The 19,296-nt window shown below is 47.6% G+C and overlaps 1 protein-coding gene across 1 annotated transcript in view; it reads right to left on the bottom strand.

Moving 5' to 3' along the window:
* TNFSF8 (TNF superfamily member 8) overlaps nt 1–15,628 on the bottom strand; it is a 31,995-nt gene extending 16,367 nt beyond the window's left edge. The window contains exons 1-2 of the mRNA XM_073637751.1: nt 15,588–15,628; nt 1,134–1,184 (exon numbers count right to left, since the gene is read on the bottom strand). The gene's annotated coding sequence lies outside the window, so the exon portion shown is untranslated. The remainder of the gene's footprint in view (nt 1–1,133; nt 1,185–15,587) is intronic.
* Nucleotides 15,629–19,296: the final 3,668 nt, after the last annotated feature.

Raw genomic sequence — 19,296 nt, 5'->3', positions numbered from 1 at the left:
GCAGTGAGTTTGCAGCATTAAGATGTGCCAGCATTGGTAGTGCAGTGTGCACTGTGCGAGGTTGTGTGTTTGCAGATCAGCATGGCATTCGTGCAGGCGGTAGAGCCTATGTGCAGCATGTGCAGGTGGCAGAGCCTGTGTAAATGATGTAGTCTGTAAGTGGCAGAGCATTGCGTGTAGTCTGTAGGTAGCAGAGCTCTGTGTGTAAGCTGTAGATAGCAGAGCCCTGCGTGAAATGTGCGAATGATGTTTCACAGGAGCTGAGAGAAAATAATCAGTTTTGGTAGAGTAACCTCCCCTGTTGGCACTGTGGGTTGACTAATGGTGCCAAGCCCTCGGCTTTGGGCAGATGGAAGGGGATATGTAGCATAGCTGGGAAGGACAGGCTTACATCCCAGCTCTGCAGTGTTTGATTAGAAGCACCTGCGTGGTATCTCTAAGAATCAGGAAGTGCTGTAGGTTCAGGAAAGCTGACCAGCCAAGAGGTGACCTGTAGCTGACAGAGAGAAGTGCCGTGGTCGCTCTCTGAATGAAGTGACTGAGGAGTCAGTTTGCTGGATGTAGCAGAGGAAAATGTGTTAGCTTGTGAATGCTCAGACCGTGGGCACCAGACTGGATGTGTCTTGGAGCTGAAGAGAGGCCAGAATCCTTCTCTGAGAAGAATCTGCACAGGCCATGTGCAGAGAACAGCAAGTATCAGTGGATAATATGGAAAATAAGGGTTTTTATTTGACAAGAGTTGGAGCTAGCTCAGCTGTTTATGAGTAGCCAGGGTCTGTTCTGTTTAGTTAGCACCTAGACAAGACTAGGGATTTATGTTTGTGAGGTTTTTTTTGGTGCTGTGCAACACGTGGAAAGCAAAAACTGTAAGTGTTCGAGCCAAAACTGCATTGCCAATGTGAACTCTACCTAATCCTAATGCCTACCAGAGAGAGTGAAACCGTATAGAGACTAAATATGTAATAAGTACACTACAACTTGAGGTGTATGTGAATATAATATACTGGAATTATTCAATATCTACAGTATAATCTTTGCGAATATTCTGATTCTATATTAAAACGGTATTGCACAAAATAACCTATTGAGCTTTCACGGTATTTTATTATATTCATAGAGGCTATTGAGCTTACATTTAAGTAGTGCGTAGGTTTTTCTCCCACAGGTATATTCTAAGCAGTTACCTGAAAGGAAATAGAAAATATATTTGATAAACTAAAATCATTGTGCAGTGTAGGATAACGTTGTAAGTAAAAATATTCATTACTTTCTCACACAAATTGACCAGCACTTTTGTCCATATAATAGCTGCCGGCGGAGTGTCATGTTACCCGACCTGTCCATCCGCCTCCTCCGGCAGAAAAGCAGTTTCCATTTCTTCATTATGACGTGCCCCCTGGGCCTGTGTTGTGCAGGGGAACCCGGAACCGGGCCTGTTGTAGAATGCTGGGGGTTGTAGTCTCCGTGTGGCGGTGACCCGGTCCGTGCCCAGGGTGGTCAAACCAGTGGCAGTCTTAATGTATAGCAAATGTCCGACTACGCCACTCGTGGATTGCGGTCAGTGGGGACCGCCGCTGCGCTGCCGACCGCTGAGGCTGATGTTGTTTGCGCAGCCGAGAATGGGATAACTCCCCACGGGAGAAGTATTGCCTCAGGGCAGCTAATGTGAGAGATGATGGGAGTGATGGTGTGAGGGTCCCAGTGCTAATGGTGCTGGTGCGGCAAGGAATCACAGAGACGTGAGGTGCAGTTCAGGGTCTTTACTGATGGTACAAGGCAGACCCTCCCGGGAGTACTGGCTAGTATAAGGGGCCTGGTCAGTCTGCGAGCAAGCAGGAGTTCCCCTGGCCAGGTGGAGTTGTAGGCCTCCCCGTCTATCTGCACTCTTCCTGGCTACCTTGCTGTCAGCGGTTACAAGTAGCCCACGTCCCTGAGTATACCGTGTGGTGCTCACCCGTATGGCTGGTGACTTGGGGCCTTCTGTTAGCCTCCGCTCCTGGATGGCGGCGCTGGTCCCTTCTTTGTGACTGAGCCTCCGGGCTTCTATGGCCAGAGGACCTGGAATCCCCTGCCGGCTGGTTTCTGCTGCTGGGTATATATCAGTCCCCACAGTCTCTGACTCCTGTGTCCGGTTTTAGTAACTTCAGCCAGGGCGAGCTATATCTCTGCTCACAGCCCCTGGCCTTCTGCTCTGCTCCTACAGAGCTCCTGTTCTCACTTTCCCTCTCCAGGCTCTGACTGCTCTGCTTGTTCTGCAGGCTCTGTCTCTGTCTGCTCTAATCCCGCCCCAGACCCAGTTTATAAGGGCAGATTCCTCCCCTCCCAGGTCTGGGTGGGCCGTGTTGCATGCTTAGGGCTCCTGACCAGAGAAACCTCCCACTTGCTCTCAGACATAATATCTCTATTACTGTGGCAACCAGACCCCTGGGGTGTCACATTCCCCCCTAATAAATTTTAGTACTCCGGGACTAAACACATTTTTAAAACATAATAACAGGGTATAACAATAACACAATAACATATTTACAAGAAGCTTTAGTTCTTTAAAGGTCACGGCGTGTCCGCAACCGGGTGTCCATATCACCCAAGGTGAAGCTTTAAGCGAAGTAGGGGACCTGTCCAAAGCAAACCCCTGGCGTTGTCCTTGGGCGTGGCTGCAAGGGTAGATTAACTACTTTGGGCCGCAAGGAGGCCACGCCAGACAGGTTTTCTCTTCCGCGGCCGTCTTCGCAAGAGGCACCAAGGTGCAACTATCTACAAAACTGTTCCGGTTATCCAGCGTCCATAACCTGTTAGTCCATAAAAATCTGCAGGGTAACTGAGAAACATAACAAGCAACAAACATAAACCATAAACAGTTAACAGATAAATTCACAGTGCATTAGTTATATTCTCCAGCGAGCGGCATCTGACCTCTAGTGACTCTAGTGGACCTACAGAGCTCACTAACTGGTCCTGCACTACAGGGTGTAGGAGGTGTTATGGGTAAGCTGGGCAGCTGTCTGCGCACTCTTTGGCTCACTAGGGGCACGGCAGACTCACTACTAGCAGAGGGTTGATCCTCCTGTACTGCTGGTGTGGACTCTTCTGCCTCTTGGGCCGGCTGCTCTTCCAGCTCTACCGCTTCCTCTGTAGGCACTTGCGGGGCTGGCTGGAGAAAGGTGAGGACGGGTACCACGACAGCGCCGTTTACTTGTGTCCAAGACCGGGGGAAGTCTCCGAGTACGGTACTGATCATTTCTTCCCTTTCCTCTGCGGGTTGAGGGTTTTCTTGATCTTCTTCAGGGCTTTGCAGCTGCTCGGGACACTTCTTCAGGTGGTCTCTGGAGACAATGGCTGTGGTTTCTCCTCCATCCTTACTGATTACGCAGATTTTTGGGTTCTCATGGCTTGATGGCAGTACGGTGTACGGGTCCTTCTCCCACTGGTCGTCCAACTTGTGGAGCCGCCTCTTCCTCTTCAAGACCTGCTCTCCAGGTACCAGGGGAACAGCGGGAGCATACTGGTTATAAGCCTTCTCTTGCCTTTCTCTAGCTTGAGACAGACTTCGCTCGACGCTCTCCTGTACTTTCCGGTACTGCTGCTGCCGTTCTGTATCCCAGTCTGCCTCTGGCGAGGTGTCCTCAGGCGTCAGGACTCCCATATCCAGGTCAATAGGCAGCTTACCAGGTCTTGCTCTCATTAGGTAAGCCGGGGTACAGTTGGTGGAACCTACAGGGATGTGGTTATACAGGTCCACCAGATCGGGCAGTTTCTCAGGCCACAGACTGCGTTCTTCCAGGGGCAACGTTTTTAGCAGATCTATCAACACCTGGTTCATCTTCTCGCAGAGTCCATTGGTTTGAGGGTGATAGGGCGTTGTTCTTATCTTCTTGCAGCCATACAGGTTGCAGAACTCCTGGAAGACCTCCGCTTCGAAGGCTGGTCCTTGGTCTGTCAACACTTGGTCCGGGTACCCGTGTGGACGGCAGAAGTGCTGCTGGAAGGCTCTAGCTGCTGTTTGAGCCGTTAAGTCCTTGACCGGGACCACCACCAGGAACCGGGAGTAATGATCTACGATTGTGAGGGCGTAGACATACCCAGATCTGCTTGGAGCCAGTTTCACATGGTCCAGGGCTACCAGTTCCAGTGGCTGTCTGGTGATGATGGGCTGCAGGGGAGTCTTCTGGCTGGCTCGGTCTTTTCTTCTCAGGTGGCACGGGCCACAGTCTCTGCACCACCTCTCGATGGCTCCTGTCATGCCTACCCAGTAGAACCGTTCACGCAACAAGAACTCCAGCTTCTTCCATCCGAAATGCCCTGCTCCGTTGTGGTATGCCTCCAGAACCATAGCCGAGTCTCGTCTTGGGACCACTACCTGCCAGGTCAACTCATGTGTTCGAGAGTTAACCATTCTCTGGCACAGCTTCTCCCTGTAGAGGAACAGCTTACTTTTCTCCTTCCACAGTTGCTTGGTCTCCTCCGGAGCATCTGGGTCAAGACGGGCATCGGCCTGGGTCAGCATTTCCTTCACCAAATGGACTGTGGTATCACTGTCTTGCATCTCCGCCCAGTTGTAGTGGGGCAAGGGATTGAACGTCACGGAGCGCCTGTCCTTCACACGGTGGGAATACAGGGTAATCCCATGACGGTGGAACGCAGGGAGCTCAACTTCTTCCAGATCTTCTGGATCTTCCCCTACGTCCGGTAAGTTCGGCATTCTAGACAGGGCATCCGCGTTGGCATTTGAGCGTCCTGCCCGGTATTTGATGGTGAATTCAAAGTTGGACAGGCGGGCCATCCATCTCTGTTCCAGGGCACCGAGCCTTGCAGTGTCCAGGTGTGTCAACGGGTTGTTATCCGTGTACACGGTGAATTTGGAGGAGGCAAGGTAGTGCTTGAAACGTTCGGTCACTGCCCACACTACTGCCAGGAACTCCAGCTTGAATGAGCTATAATTCTCAGGGTTCCTCTCCGTGGGCCGTAACTTTCGGCTGGCGTACGCGATTACCCGTTCTTTCCCTTGCTGGATCTGGGACAGTACGGCTCCTAGCCCGATGTTGCTTGCGTCCGTGTGGAGGATAAAGGGCTGGCTGTAGTCTGGATATGCCAGGATTTCATCCCCCGTGAGGGCCATCTTCAGCTGGCAGAAGGACTCCTCTTCCAGCTTTTCCCACCTAAAGGGCGGCTTCTGGTTTTTGGCTTTCCGAGATTGGCCTATCAGGAGGTCCTGCATAGGGGCTGCCATTTTGGTGAAACCGGGAATGAATCTTTGGTAGTAGCCTACCAACCCGAGGAACTGCCGCACTTCCTTTATGCTGGAGGGTCTTGGCCAGTCCTTAATCACGGTGATCTTATCAGGGTCAGGAGCCACTCCGTCAGCACTCACCACGTGTCCCAGGTATTGCACCTTTGGTTTCAGGAGGTGACACTTGGAGGGTTTCACCTTTAGGCCGTAGTTTGCCAGAGCTTCGAACACTTCTGCCAGGTGTTTCAGGTGGTCCTCGTAGGTCTTGGAATAGACGATGACATCGTCCAGGTATAACAGGACCGTCTCGAAGTTCCGGTGTCCCAGACAGCATTCCATCAACCGTTGGAAGGTTCCTGGTGCGTTGCAGAGCCCGAATGGCATACAGTTAAATTCGCTGAGACCCATCGGGGTGGTGAATGCGGTCTTCTCCCGGTCCGCCTCTGCTACAGGAACCTGCCAGTACCCGCTAGTGAGATCCAAAGTAGAGAAGAAGTTAGCAGATTTTAATGCAGCTAAGGACTCTTCTATCCTTGGTAACGGGTACGCATCTTTGTGTGTGATAAGGTTGACCTTTCTGTAGTCTACACACATTCTCATGGTGTTGTCTTTCTTTTTCACTAAGAATAGTGGAGCTGCCCAGGGGCTATAGCTGTCCCTGATTACCTCAGCCTCCTTCATGTCTCTAAGCATCCCCTTGGCGTGTTGGTAGTGTGCCGGGGGTACGGGTCGGTATCTCTTGTTAGAACTCTCCTGTTAGGTTTTTTTTAGTTTGCTGGTCACATGACCATTTTTGCCTATTTAATCCGGCTCCGCCCTCCTGGCCTTGCTGGACTTCAGTGTATTTACTACTCTTGAGCTAGCTTGGTGCTCTGTTGCCGTTCTCTGTTAGTTTTGCTAGGTCTTCTGACCTCTATGCTTTTTGTTGTGTGTTTGTCTTTGACTGCTACTATTTCTGCTAGGAGGTGTCCAACTTATCCCAGTCCCTAGTTCTTGTAGGGATCCCTCCCTCACATCTATAGGTCTTCGTACAGACTAGCCGAGGACTTTAGCGGGTCTGATCGCAGGATCAGGTTCCCCGTTACATCGTAGGGATCTAGTTTAGTTCTATTGTAGGGACAGATCTCCTGTCTTTCCTTAGTCCCTGTAGCAGATCATAACAGTAAGTCCAGCCATAAAAGAAAAAAAAAAAATTTTCTCTAAGGAAAGACCTCCAGTTTTCCATCATGGTCTCGGTTCAAGATTTGGCTCAACGCTTGCAGGGACTCTCTCTGGAGGTGGCCAAGCTCCAACAACATGTGAGTAGCTGTTCTGGAGCACATTTTGTGGAACCAAAGGTACGTCTGCCTGATTTATTTTTTGGCGAACAACAAGATTTTTTTTCTTTTAAAAATGCTTGTTTATTGTATTTTCGTTTGAGACCCGGATCCTCTGGTGATGAATCACAGCGCATAGGGTTCATAATGTCACTTTTGCGCAAAGATCCTCAGGGATGGGCCTTCTCTCTCCAACCTATTGATCCGTGCTTTAGATCAGTGGATAGTTTTTTTTCTGCTTTGGGTTTGTTGTACGATGATCCTGATCGTGTCTCATCTGCTGAGTCTGAATTGAGACTTTTGAGGCAGGGATCAGATAATGTGGAAAAATATTGTTCTCACTTCCGTCGGTGGTCTGCCCAGGTGGGGTGGAACGATTCAGCTTTGAAAAGATTGTTTCTTGCAGGGCTAGGTGAAAGGGTTAAGGATTTACTGATTGCTTATCCCACACCTGGAAACTTGCAGGAGGCAATGCAATTAGCTATACGGGTGGACAGGAGACTGCGTGCAAGGGTTAATGAGAGCAAATCCTCTGCTATGTCAGCTCCGAGTCCTGAGAGGGACAATGGAGAGCTGATGGAGATTGGGGCGATGGCACCCCGCTCTCAGGAAAAAGGCCGCAGGCTTTCTGAAGGCTTGTGCTTCTATTGCGGAAATTCTGGTCATTTTATTAAGAACTGTGTGCTTCGTATGAAGAAAGAAAAAAAAATGGTCAGTCATGCACGTATTGCCTGTTTAAATTCTAAGGGAGTATTCCTATCTGCTACTACTGCTGCTCAGGATGAATTAATTGAATTTCGGGTTTTTGTGGATTGTGGTTCTACTCTGAATGTGATTGATGGGGGATTCTTGGAAAAACTTAGATTAGAACCTAAAACTTTGTCATCCCCTATTGCTGTGGTTTCTGTTGATGGCTCTCCCTTGAAGAGTGTTACTCATAAGGTCTGTGAATTTCCCCTCACTATTAATGGTATTCATCAAGAGAATTTGGATTTGGTGGTATTGGATAATTTGCCTTCTCCAGTAATATTGGGGTTACCCTGGTTAAAATTGCACAATCCTGTACTGGATTGGTCTACCAATGAAATTAAGTCCTGGAGCCCTAAGTGTTATGACAAGTGTTGTAACGGACGTATTGCTGCGGTGGAAAAAGGGGAATTACCTGTACCTATTCAGGATTTTTGGAGAGTTTTTTCTGAGGAGGAGTCACAAATTTTGCCTCCCCATAGAGACTATGATTGTACCATTGAATTTGTCCCTGGAGCGACTCTTCCTAAAAGTCGTTTATTTAATCTTACTATTCCTGAGAGAAAGGCTTTGGAGGAATACATACAGACAAGCTTGGCCACCGGTCACATTAGGCCTTCCAAGTCTCCTGTGGCTGTTGGATTTTTTTTTGTAAAAAAAAAAGATGGCGGTTTACGTCCTTGTCTGGACTTTCGTGAGATTAATAAAATTACTGTATGCAATCCTTACCCACTGCCATTGATTCCTGATTTATTTAACCAGTTAGTGGGGGCCAAGTGGTTCTCTAAAATTGATCTCCGGGGGGCATACAATTTGTTGCGCATGAAGGAGGGTGATGAATGGAAGACTGCTTTTAACACTCCTGTGGGTCATTTTGAGAACCTGGTTATGCCTTTTGGTCTTACCAATGCTCCAGCATTTTTTCAGAATCTTATTAATGACATCCTTAGACCTTTAATCGGCAAAAATGTGGTTGTGTATTTGGATGACATTTTGATTTATTCGCCTGATCTGGAGTCTCATTGGCGGAGCGTACGTGAGGTATTACAGTTATTAATGGACAATTCGCTTTTTGCTATGCTGGAGAAATGTGAGTTCGCTGTACAGAGAATTAGCTTTTTGGGCTACATTATCTCCAGTGAAGGTTTTGAGATGGACCCGGTTAAAGTTCAAGCTGTGCAGGAATGGCCTAGGCCTATTGGTTTGAAATCGATACAGAGGTTTTTGGGTTTCGCCAATTATTACAGAAAATTCATAAAAAAATTTTCTATTATTGTCAAACCGCTGACCGATCTCACCAGGACAGGTGCTAATGCGGTTCAGTGGACTTCTGAGGCCATTGAAGCTTTTGTGTTTCTAAAGGAGAGGTTCACCTCTGCTCCCATCCTTATGCAGCCTGATGTGACTAAGCCGTTTTTGGTTGAGGTTGATGCTTCTTCGGTGGGGGTCGGTGCGGTGTTGTCTCAGGAAAACAAGGATGGAGTACATCCCTGTGCCTTTTTTTCAAAAAAATTTTCTGAGACTGAACTTAATTACGATATTGGTAATCGGGAATTGCTGGCGATTAAACTCGCATTTGAACACTGGCGTCACCTCTTGGAAGGTGCTGAATTTCCCATTCAGGTTTTCACTGATCATAAAAATCTGATCTATCTTGATGCTGCCAAGCGCTTGAATGCCCGTCAGGCTAGGTGGGCACTTTTTTTCTCGCGGTTTAATTTTTCCGTTACTTACATCCCGGGTACCAAGAATGTTAAAGCGGATGCTTTGTCTCGCAACTTTTCTCCCATGGTCGGTGTTGAGGAGGAAGAGGAGAGCATTTTACAAGAAGGTGTTGTGATTGCTGCTTTGGACTCTGTTTTGGAGGATGAGATTCTTAAAACTCAGGAGAATGCCCCATCTAACACTCCCCATGGGAGGTTGTTTGTGCCTAGGACCTTTAGGAGAGATTTGTTTGTTGAGTGTCATGAGTCTCGGTTGGCAGGTCATCCAGGAATTTCTGAGACCAAGAGACTTGTGGGTCGCAGTTTTTGGTGGCCTGGATGGCAGAAGGAAGTCATTAAGTGGGTGCGCCAATGTACTGTGTGTGCTAGATCCAAGTCTTCGCATGCTCCTGCTGCGGGGTTGCTTTGCCCTCTGGAGGTTCCTAGTGCACCTTGCACACATCTGGCTATGGACTTTATTACTGACCTTCCCCCCTCTGAAGGTTTCACGGTCATCTGGGTGGTCGTGGACCGTTTTAGCAAGATGTGTCACTTGGTTCCCTTCATCAAACTGCCTTGCGCTAAGACACTCGCTAAGGCCTTTGTCAAGGAAATTGTCAGACTACATGGTGTTCCTACTGACATTGTTTCTGATAGGGGACCTCAGTTTGTGGCTCGTTTTTGGCGTGCCTTTTGTGACAGGTTGGGAGTTCATTTGTCGTTTTCATCCGGATATCATCCTGAGTCTAATGGCCAGACAGAAAGGAAGAACCAGGATGTTGAGCAGTTCTTGCGTTGTTTTGTGGCAGACAATCAAGAGGGGTGGTCTGAGTTTCTGCCACTTGCTGAATTTGCTCTTAACAACCATACATCCTCTTCTGCTGGGTGTTCGCCTTTTTTTTGTTGTTCTGGGAGACATCCGTCTTTTGGGTCATTCTCCAAATTGGTTTCAGCTGTGCCTGAGGAGGAGAGTTTTTCCGGTGATTTGGAGAGAGTTTGGACGGATGTGCGTGGTAATCTTCAGGAGGCTAACAAAAAATCTAAGAGGTACTTTGATAGGAAATGGCAAGAGGTTTTGTTTGCTGTTGGTGACATGGTTTGGTTGTCCTCTAAGAATCTGCGATTGAGGATTCCTTCTAAAAAATTGGGTCCCAAGTTCGTAGGGCCCTTTAAGGTGCTTCAGATAGTTAACCAATCTGCTGTTAGGTTGGAGGTTCCTACGTCCTGGAAGATTAACCCGGTGTTTCATGTTTCTCTGTTGAAAAAAGCTGATGTGTCGGATGGTGACGCCTCTGCCACTGTTCCTCCGGTGGTGGAGGACGGGGAATATGAAATTTCCCGCATCCTAAATTCTAGATGGTATAGAAGGAGTTTGCAGTATCTCGTCACTTAGAAGGGTTTCGGACCTGAGGATAACTCATGGGTGAGGGCGGATGATGTTTCTGCTTCCAGACTTGTCAGAGCTTTTCACAGGAGGTTTCCTGGTAAGCCTGGGCCTAGGGGATCCGGAGGATCCTCTTAGAAGAGGGGGTACTGTTAGAACTCTCCTGTTAGGTTTTTTTTAGTTTGCTGGTCACATGACCATTTTTGCCTATTTATTCTGGCTCCGCCCTCCTGGCCTTGCTGGACTTCATTGTATTTACTACTCTTGAGCTAGCTTGGTGCTCTGTTGCCGTTCTCTGTTAGTTTTGCTAGGTCTTCTGACCTCTATGCTTTTTGTTGTGTGTTTGTCTTTGACTGCTACTATTTCTTCTAGGAGGTGTCCAACTTATCCCAGTCCCTAGTTCTTGTAGGGATCCCTCCCTCACATCTATAGGTCTTCGTACAGACTAGCCGAGGACTTTAGCGGGTCTGATCGCAGGATCAGGTTCCCCGTTACATCGTAGGGATCTAGTTTAGTTCTATTGTAGGGACAGATCTCCTGTCTTTCCTTAGTCCCTGTAGCAGATCATAACACTCTCCTTTATGGGAGGATGGTCTCCCGTGGGCATGTGGTGTTCTACCCCCTTTACTCGCCCGAAGTCTAGCGGGTGTTTACTAAACACTCTCTCGTACTCCTGAACCACCCGATAGACTCCCTGTTTCTGGTGTGAGGGAGTGGAGTCAGTACCCAAATGCAGTTGCTGACACGAGTCCTCCATTGGTTTCTTAGAGCCATTACCTTCCTCTGGTTGAGATGGAGGCAATGGTTCCACGGCCTGTACAGAGTTCTGGTTGATGGTGAACAATTTGGCTAGCGTGGCATACCGGGGCAGGTGTACTTCTCTCTCCCCGATATTTATGATGCGAACGGGCACCCTCCCATGGCGTACATCGACCACCCCCCGTGCTGTCAAAATGGTGGGCCTACTGTCTGAGTAGACGGGTTCTACCATTGCTTGGTAGTCTCTACCTCTTAGACCAATAGCTGCCCGGCACCAAATCATCATCTCACTTTTTGGGGGCATGGCAATAGGGAGCGGGTCACACATTCTCACGCTACCTATCTCACCACCAGATAGTTCCACCTGTTGCCGCTTCATCAGTGCCCGGATCTCTTTTTGGAGCACACGCTGCTGGCCGGAACTGGCGTTCTTGGCAACCTGCTGTAAAATGAGAATCACCTCTGCAAGACAATTTTCAATCACATTAGTTCCCAAGGTTATTCTAGGGTGACTCTCATGACAGTCTATGTCCACTATAATCAGTCCTTGTGCCGCCAGTTCGACTTTACCGATCTTAATGGTCACCTCTTTGAATCCCACCTGCGGCACGGGCTGACCATTGCTGGCGATGATACTCAGGTCGTCATCTGGGTAGCGGGTTATGTCCGAGTCATTCCAGTACTGTTTAAAGAGCACGTACAGGATGGTGGTCACCTGTGACCCAGTGTCTAGTAGGGCACACATAGGAATGCCATCCAGTACCACAGGAAAGATTGGACGTCCCCCTACGTATTTATCACGCCAGTTTGATGGGCCTGATGGTCTTATGCCTGGGGGTTGGCCCTCTACCCCAGGTTGTGCCCGTTTAAATGACAGTACCTTGCCACATGTCCGGGTTGATTGCAGCGGCGGCAGACGGGTCGTCCGTCCTCGTTGTATCTGTCGCTGGGTCTTCCTCTGGCCGGTGGGGTCCTCCTCAGTCGGCGCCACGGGACGTCCTCCGGTCCGGATGCCAGCTGGATCTTTCCTGGAGAAGAGACCTGTAAAGACTGCACAGTTCTGGTTAGCGCGGCAACGCTCTTAGTCAGCTCTTGGACCTGATGGTGCAGGTCTGTAGCCGGGTCACTGTTTAAAGCCTGCGCATCAGCTCCCACAGGCCCTGCAGACAAGGGCGCCGTCTCCTGGTGATAAGTGATAGCAGGGCGCCTGTGGGTCACAGCGCCACCTGGTGCCGGTTCTCGGAGCACCCGGATGGCTCTGTCCTTGAACTGTGCAAAGTCCAGGTCAGGGTCCTGTAAGGCCATTGCCCGCAACTGGGTTCGGTGGGCATTGCACAGTAGACCCTCAATAAATTGTTCAGTCAACAGCTTATCTTCATTTCCCACGCTGTCAGGGTCTGCCTGCTTAATGGCTCTCAGGGCCTCTTGTAGGTTTAGAGCATAGTCTCTTATACTCTCATGTGCCCGCTGTTTACACCCGTAAAATCTGAGCTTTATTTCGGCTGAGGTGCGGGTATCAAATGTGTCTTTCAGCCGGGCTAGTATTTCTCTGACAGTCCTCTTCCTCCCAGGTGGCCAGGACTTTACCTCCCTTTGGGCTGCCCCGATTAATTGGGCCACCAGGATGCTCACTTTTTGCTCTTCTGTGACGGGGTACACCTGGAAGAGGCTATCCAGTCTTTCTCTAAAGTCATTTAGAGTATGTGACTCCCCTGAGTACTGGGGTAGCCAGGTTGCCCCCGGGATATAGGGCATGGTGAATGGCATGACTGCTGCAGCGGTTGCGCTGGCGGTGGCTGTGGCAGTGGAGCTCCCCTCGGTATCCGGCATCCTCCTCCCCCCTAGTGGACCGTGGCCTACCTTGCGATGCTCTTCTTCCGTAGGCCGCGGCTCCGCAGTCGATCGTTGGGGTTGAGGACCTGGCGTCGCGCTCCGATGACGTCAGCGTCGCTCTTCCTCCCTTCCAGGACCTTGCGCAGCGTCAGAGCGTGGGGCGGAGCGTGGGGCGGAGCTTCGGATCTCGCGCGCTTTTGGCGTCCACGCCCCTCTTCTTCCCGTGCGGCGTCCCGAAGATGGCGTCCAAAGGCGGGAAACGACTCCGGACGGCGGGAAACTTCACCACAGGTAAGTATAAAAGTCTCTTTTTCTGGCACGCAGTACCCGGTGGTTGCGGGCACGAAATCCTGCCGACTACGCCAAAGTTGACGCGCCCCCTGGGCCTGTGTTGTGCAGGGGAACCCGGAACCGGGCCTGTTGTAGAATGCTGTGGGTTGTAGTCTCCGTGTGGCGGTGACCCGGTCCGTGCCCAGGGTGGTCAAACCAGTGGCAGTCTTAATGTATAGCAAATGTCCGACTACGCCACCCGTGGATTGCGGTCAGTGGGGACCGCCGCTGCGCTGCCGACAGCTGAGGCTGATGTTGTTTGCGCAGCCGAGTATGGGATAACTCCCCACGGGAGAAGTATTGCCTCAGGGCAGCTAATGTGAGAGATGATGGGAGTGATGGTGTGAGGGTCCCAGTGCTAATGGTGCTGGTGCGGCAAGGAATCACAGAGACGTGAGGTGCAGTTCAGGGTCTTTACTGATGGTACAAGGCAGACCCTCCCGGGAGTACTGGCTAGTATAAGGGGCCTGGTCAGTCTGCGAGCAAGCAGGAGTTCCCCTGGCCAGGTGGAGTTGTAGGCCTCCCCATCTATCTGCACTCTTCCTGGCTACCTTGCTGTCAGCGGTTACAAGTAGCCCACGTCCCTGAGTATACCGTGTGGTGCTCACCCGTATGGCTGGTGACTTGTGGCCTTCTGTTAGCCTCCGCTCCTGGATGGCGGCGCTGGTCCCTTCTTTGTGACTGAGCCTCCGGGCTTCTATGGCCAGAGGACCTGGAATCCCCTGCCGGCTGGTTTCTGCTGCTGGGTATATATCAGTTCCCACAGCCTCGGACTCCTGTGTCCGGTTTTAGTAACTTCAGCCAGGGCGAGCTATATCTCTGCTCACAGCCCCTGGCCTTCTGCCTCTGCTCCTACAGAGCTCCTGTTCTCACTTTCCCTCTCCAGGCTCTGACTGCTCTGCTTGTTCTGCAGGCTCTGTCTCTGTCTGCTCTAATCCCACCCCAGACCCAGTTTATAAGGGCAGATTCCTCCCCTCCCAGGTCTGGGTGGGCCGTGTTGCATGCTTAGGGCTCCTGACCAGAGAAACCTCCCACTTGCTCTCAGACATAATATCTCTATTACTGTTGCAACCAGACCCCTGGGGTGTCACAATTATACCACTACTCTGCAGTTATGCCCTGAAACAACAGAGCAGGCTGCTGGCTGTCAGACACAGCCAGACTCCCCATAGAGAAGGCAGAGGCAGTTTATTATTGTCTCTGTCTTCCAGATCACTGTATACAAATAATATACTGTGAACGTGCTGTATTACACAGTAAGGAGAAGCTCTATTGGCGCTTTCTCCTACAGACCCAGCGGTTATGTATTCATAATTACCGTACATAGGTTGAAAAAAGACCTAGATCCATCAAGTTCAACCTTTCTCCACCAATTACTGGATGTACGGAGGGAACAGGAGTTGCAGGGTGCTAAGACACTCAGCCAGGAGTTTCATTTCCAATGTGATTGGGGCTAATACACAGCCCTAGTTACAGGGGAAATCAGGTAAAAAAAAAAGTATTTGAACATTGAAATGCCCCCCACAATATTTTTTATGACCTTATGAGGGCACAATATGTGAAAGAAATATAAAAAAAAATAGGGGAAAAAATAAATATAAAAAGCCACTGTCATTCCAAATCACTATTATTATTCCCGACCCCTTCGAAAACAAAAAAAAACAACATATCCACAATAACAAAATAATTCTTGCTGAAAGGGAAACAATATTTTTAAATGTATTTTAGTTGTCCCTTGTGGTCATAAAACAAATGTGAAAAACAAATACATATCTCCTTTATTTTTCCAGTGATATTGCCCCAATTATAAAAGAGAATGACAATTCCGTCAAAAAGAAGCCCCATAAAAAAACAACAAAAGATGCAAAAATTATTTGAATATCTAAACATGAATTTATTTTTTACAGCTGTTTAAACCAGATGTATGAAAAAATACAAAAAATGTGCCTGGTCAGGAAAAGGGATTAATGGCCCGGTCCTAAACTAGTTAAAGTTTAATCATCATTTTAAATTTTGTTTCATAAATCCATAGTGCACAATAAAATAAGCAACTTTGTAATATGTTCTAGAAAATCTGCTTCTATCTCCTAGACTGATCCTTTCCCTCTGCACACTCAGTATTCAGTGACAACAGAAGTTCACATGACTGAGATAGGAGATGACAGTTGGTGCTCATAAAGTTCTATGGAGAGGAAACCAGTTATACTTTGAACCTTATTGTCTGTGTGTTGACAAAAGAAGGGGGTCCTTCAGATTTGACCCTATTCATATTAGACTATAGATCTTACATTTTAGTGGTGAATGGGTTGTCCTTTCACATTCTACGCAGTTACCTGAGAGAAAAAAGAAAATATATAGGTTAAACTAAAATCATTATGCAGTCTCTTGATAAGCAAAAATCTTATTAACTATACTATATAACAGTAAACAATACACCCTGATATAGTTAATAATTCCTGGAGCGCTGTCTCTTAAAGGGAATCTGCTACAAGGTTTTAGCTATGCAATCTGAGAGCAGCATGATGTAGGTGCAAAGACCCTGATTCCAGTGAGCTGTCACTTACTGGGCTGTGTGTTGCAGTTTTGATAAAAATCACAGTTTTCTCTGCTCCAGATCTGTGAATGTTGAGCTCTGACTAACCCCGCCTGCACCTCTGATTGTCAGCTTATTGTGTACACTGCGCATAGGCAGAAAGCTGCCAATCAGTGGTGGGGGTGTGGTTATAACGCACAGTAGGACTACATGGCACTGGGCAACTAGTCCTGTAGTGATAATCTCCTGCTGATAAAACAGGGATTTTATTGAAACTGCAACAAGCAGCCCAGTAAGAGACACATAACTGAAATCAGGGTTTATCTCTACATCATGCTCATCATAAATAGGAGGTGGGAGCAGCTAGAGGCAGATAAGCATTCTGCTTGTACCTGCATCATAAATAGCAAATTACTGGTTTTCTGATGTTGAAAATTTCTGTATAAATCTTTTAAATTAAGTTTTAAATGGTGCAGGTTTCTGCTAGCATTGGAGGGGTTGATTTGTTCAGTTGAGAGTTTCTATTGCTTTCCAGCATTGATGGTCTCAGCTGTTCAGGGTTGGCCTCTTTCCCTCTCCTATATATACTCGCTTCTGGCTATCATGGATGCCAGTGTTAGTTTCATGCTGCTTGGTTCTGGAGCTGGAGGAGTTGGTTGTTTGAGGAGGCATTTGGATTGTTTATCTAAACACGGTTGCTTGGGTATTTAGATTTGTGCAAATCCTCATCCTTTCCTATTTGTTTTTTTTCCTTCCTTCACTCCCATGTTCCACTCTGTTGTTTGTGAGTGCATATTTGTGTAATTGGTATTTTTCTTTATCCATTTTTTAGTCTGGTTTGTGCATTTTCATGCACTACTACTCCCTACTTCCCTGGGTGGGGAAGGGAACAGACTAAGGGCAGATGCAAGATCTCAGCAAGGTATGTGGCCCCAGCGTCTTCACCATTGGAAGTAATCCGGGGAGCAGGGATAGCTAGGGTGCCCCTAAGGCTAGGGACAGGGAAGGAGCCCCTGGCCCATGGATATCCGACACCAGTCTCACATAAAGTCACATTATCATGAGCCTGTTGGTTATTTCCTGCTTGTATGACTTGTGGTGCACTAAGCTTTGGGTTCTCTTACACATTAGGGGGAATTCACCAAACTTGTTGTGCCAGAAAACTGGCATATATAAGAAGATATTTTTTGTGCACCATGTGATTTAACAACATTTTTTTAACTTTTGATGTTTTTACACCAGCTCCACCTCTTTACTGAATGTGAATGTGGGCTTAGTGGGAACGCATAAGGCATATGTAATATATAATGAGGGTGCTACATTAGTAAAGACATCTGACCAAAAAGAAAGAAAGAAAGAAAAGCAATAGATAAACGATGTGCACACCTATATGTAGAAATATGTTTTTTTTTTTTTTTTTATCAAAACACCATAAAAAACATTAAAATCAGAAAACAATCCCTAGTATTGACATCCAGATATGCTATATTTATAAATGGATATTTGTAAGATATAAATGCCAGATTTGAAACACCAACTAAATATAGAAGAATATATATATAAACCTTGCAAAATATGAGTGTATATAGCAATTTATATAAAGACGTAGATCATGTGCTTAAATATGCACCAAATATGCAAAAATTGAATAAAGTGCAATAATTTGCGAAGGTATAAGGTGCAATAATAAACTAGCAAGGTGACATAATAAGTATACAATCCGCCAATATAAATGCATTGGAAAGAGCTAATAAAGTGCAAAGCAATATATTTAATATACAAGAACACAGATATATATACTGAACAAAAATATAAACGCAACACTTTTGTTTTTGCTCCCATTTTTCATGACCTGAACTGACTGATCTAAGACTTTTTCTCTCAAATATTGTTCACAAATTTGTCTAAATCTGTGTTAGCGAGACCTTCTTTTTTGCTGAGATAATCCATCCATCTGACAGGTGTGGCGTATCCAGATGCTGATTAGACACATGATTATTGCACAGGTGGGCCTTAGGCTGGCCACAATAAAAGGCCGCTCTAAAATGTGCAGTTTTACAGTATTGGGGGGGTCATAAAACCAGTCAGTATCTGGTGTGACCACCATTTGCCTCAGGCAATGCTACACATCTCCTCACATAGAGTTGTTGATTGTGGCCTGTGGAATGTTGCTCCACTCCTCTTCAATGGCTGCGAAGTTGCTGGATATTGGTAGGAACTTGAACACGCTGTCATATATGCCGATCCAGGGCATCCCAAACATGCTCAATGGGTGATAAGTTCGGTGATCATGCTGGCCATGCAAGAACTTTGCATATCAGGGGTTACTCTGGAGGGGCATGACTAAGTGACTACCTGGTCTTCGCTAGAGCCTCTGGTGGTGAGGATAGGCTTGGCCGCAGGTAGTCACAAGGTACAACTCTAATGCAGTCCCCGGGTCTGCAACAGCTGACCAGAGGGTCAGAGGTATGCGGTACAGGAGGACAAAGACTAAATGTGGTCAGAAAGTCTAAGGTCAGGGCAGGCAGCACAGGATCAGTAGGAGTAGCCAAGGTCTGATGTGGAGAGGTCTGGCAGGACAGGAGAACTAGCTGGGTTGGCAATGGGAAGCAGAATACAGGAGAAAGCATAGACATTAACAAACGGATTAGGAACCGGGCAAGGAGTGGTGGGAGGAGCTTCCTTAATATAGAGCCTGCTCGCATGGGATAGGCCTGGGAGCCAGATCTCTGAAGGACACAGCAGGGATAAATTCCTGCAGAGACCGGCCACAGGCCATGGAAACAGCAGTGTCAAGAAGAGCTGCAGGAAACGAACCTCAGTGAACCGACCTGATGCAAGGAGACAACGCGCGGTGACCATGATGAGTAGGACGGCGTTGAGGAGGCATGCGTGTTACCGCCATGACAGGTTGTCTATAAAGGTATTTAGGAATTATAAACCACCCTAAACCTTGTAAAAGCAGGGCTTGGAATCAATAAATGTATTGTGAGAGGGAAATAATAAGATCTGTAGTCATTTACATTGGTAATCCTGCTTACAACAACACCTGGCAGCATGAGAACAACTGGACAAGACAATGGGAATGAAGAATAACTACTGGTGAGCAGTGGTGGGATTACCTGACGAGCATTCAGACTCATTTATCTATTATTTTATACTTCTCTTCATCTGAAAAACAACTTGTCTGAGTTTTAGTTGAGTCTGTTGATTCATATTGAAAATATATATATTGATATAAATCGGGCAGTTAACATTTTTGCAAGGTACGACAAAGGGACACTCTATTTGCAAAGGCCCATTGTTAGCTATAGGCACATTTGCTGTTCCTTATGCACTGCCATTACTAGGTTTGGGGTCAATTACCCAACATCTAGCTTTAGGACCTGAATAGTAGGAAGACACAGGCATAGAACTGACGTCTTAAAAGTTCAGTGAAGGCAGCAGAAACTGTTCATATTTAG

The sequence above is a fragment of the Phyllobates terribilis genome, unplaced genomic scaffold (assembly GCF_046119375.1).
Source record: "Phyllobates terribilis strain yellow unplaced genomic scaffold, ASM4611937v1 Scaffold_7__3_contigs__length_470593459, whole genome shotgun sequence".
Lineage (NCBI taxonomy): Eukaryota > Metazoa > Chordata > Amphibia > Anura > Dendrobatidae > Phyllobates > Phyllobates terribilis.
Note: the sequence above shows the minus strand (reverse complement) of the source record. Positions and strands in the feature narration are given on the sequence as shown.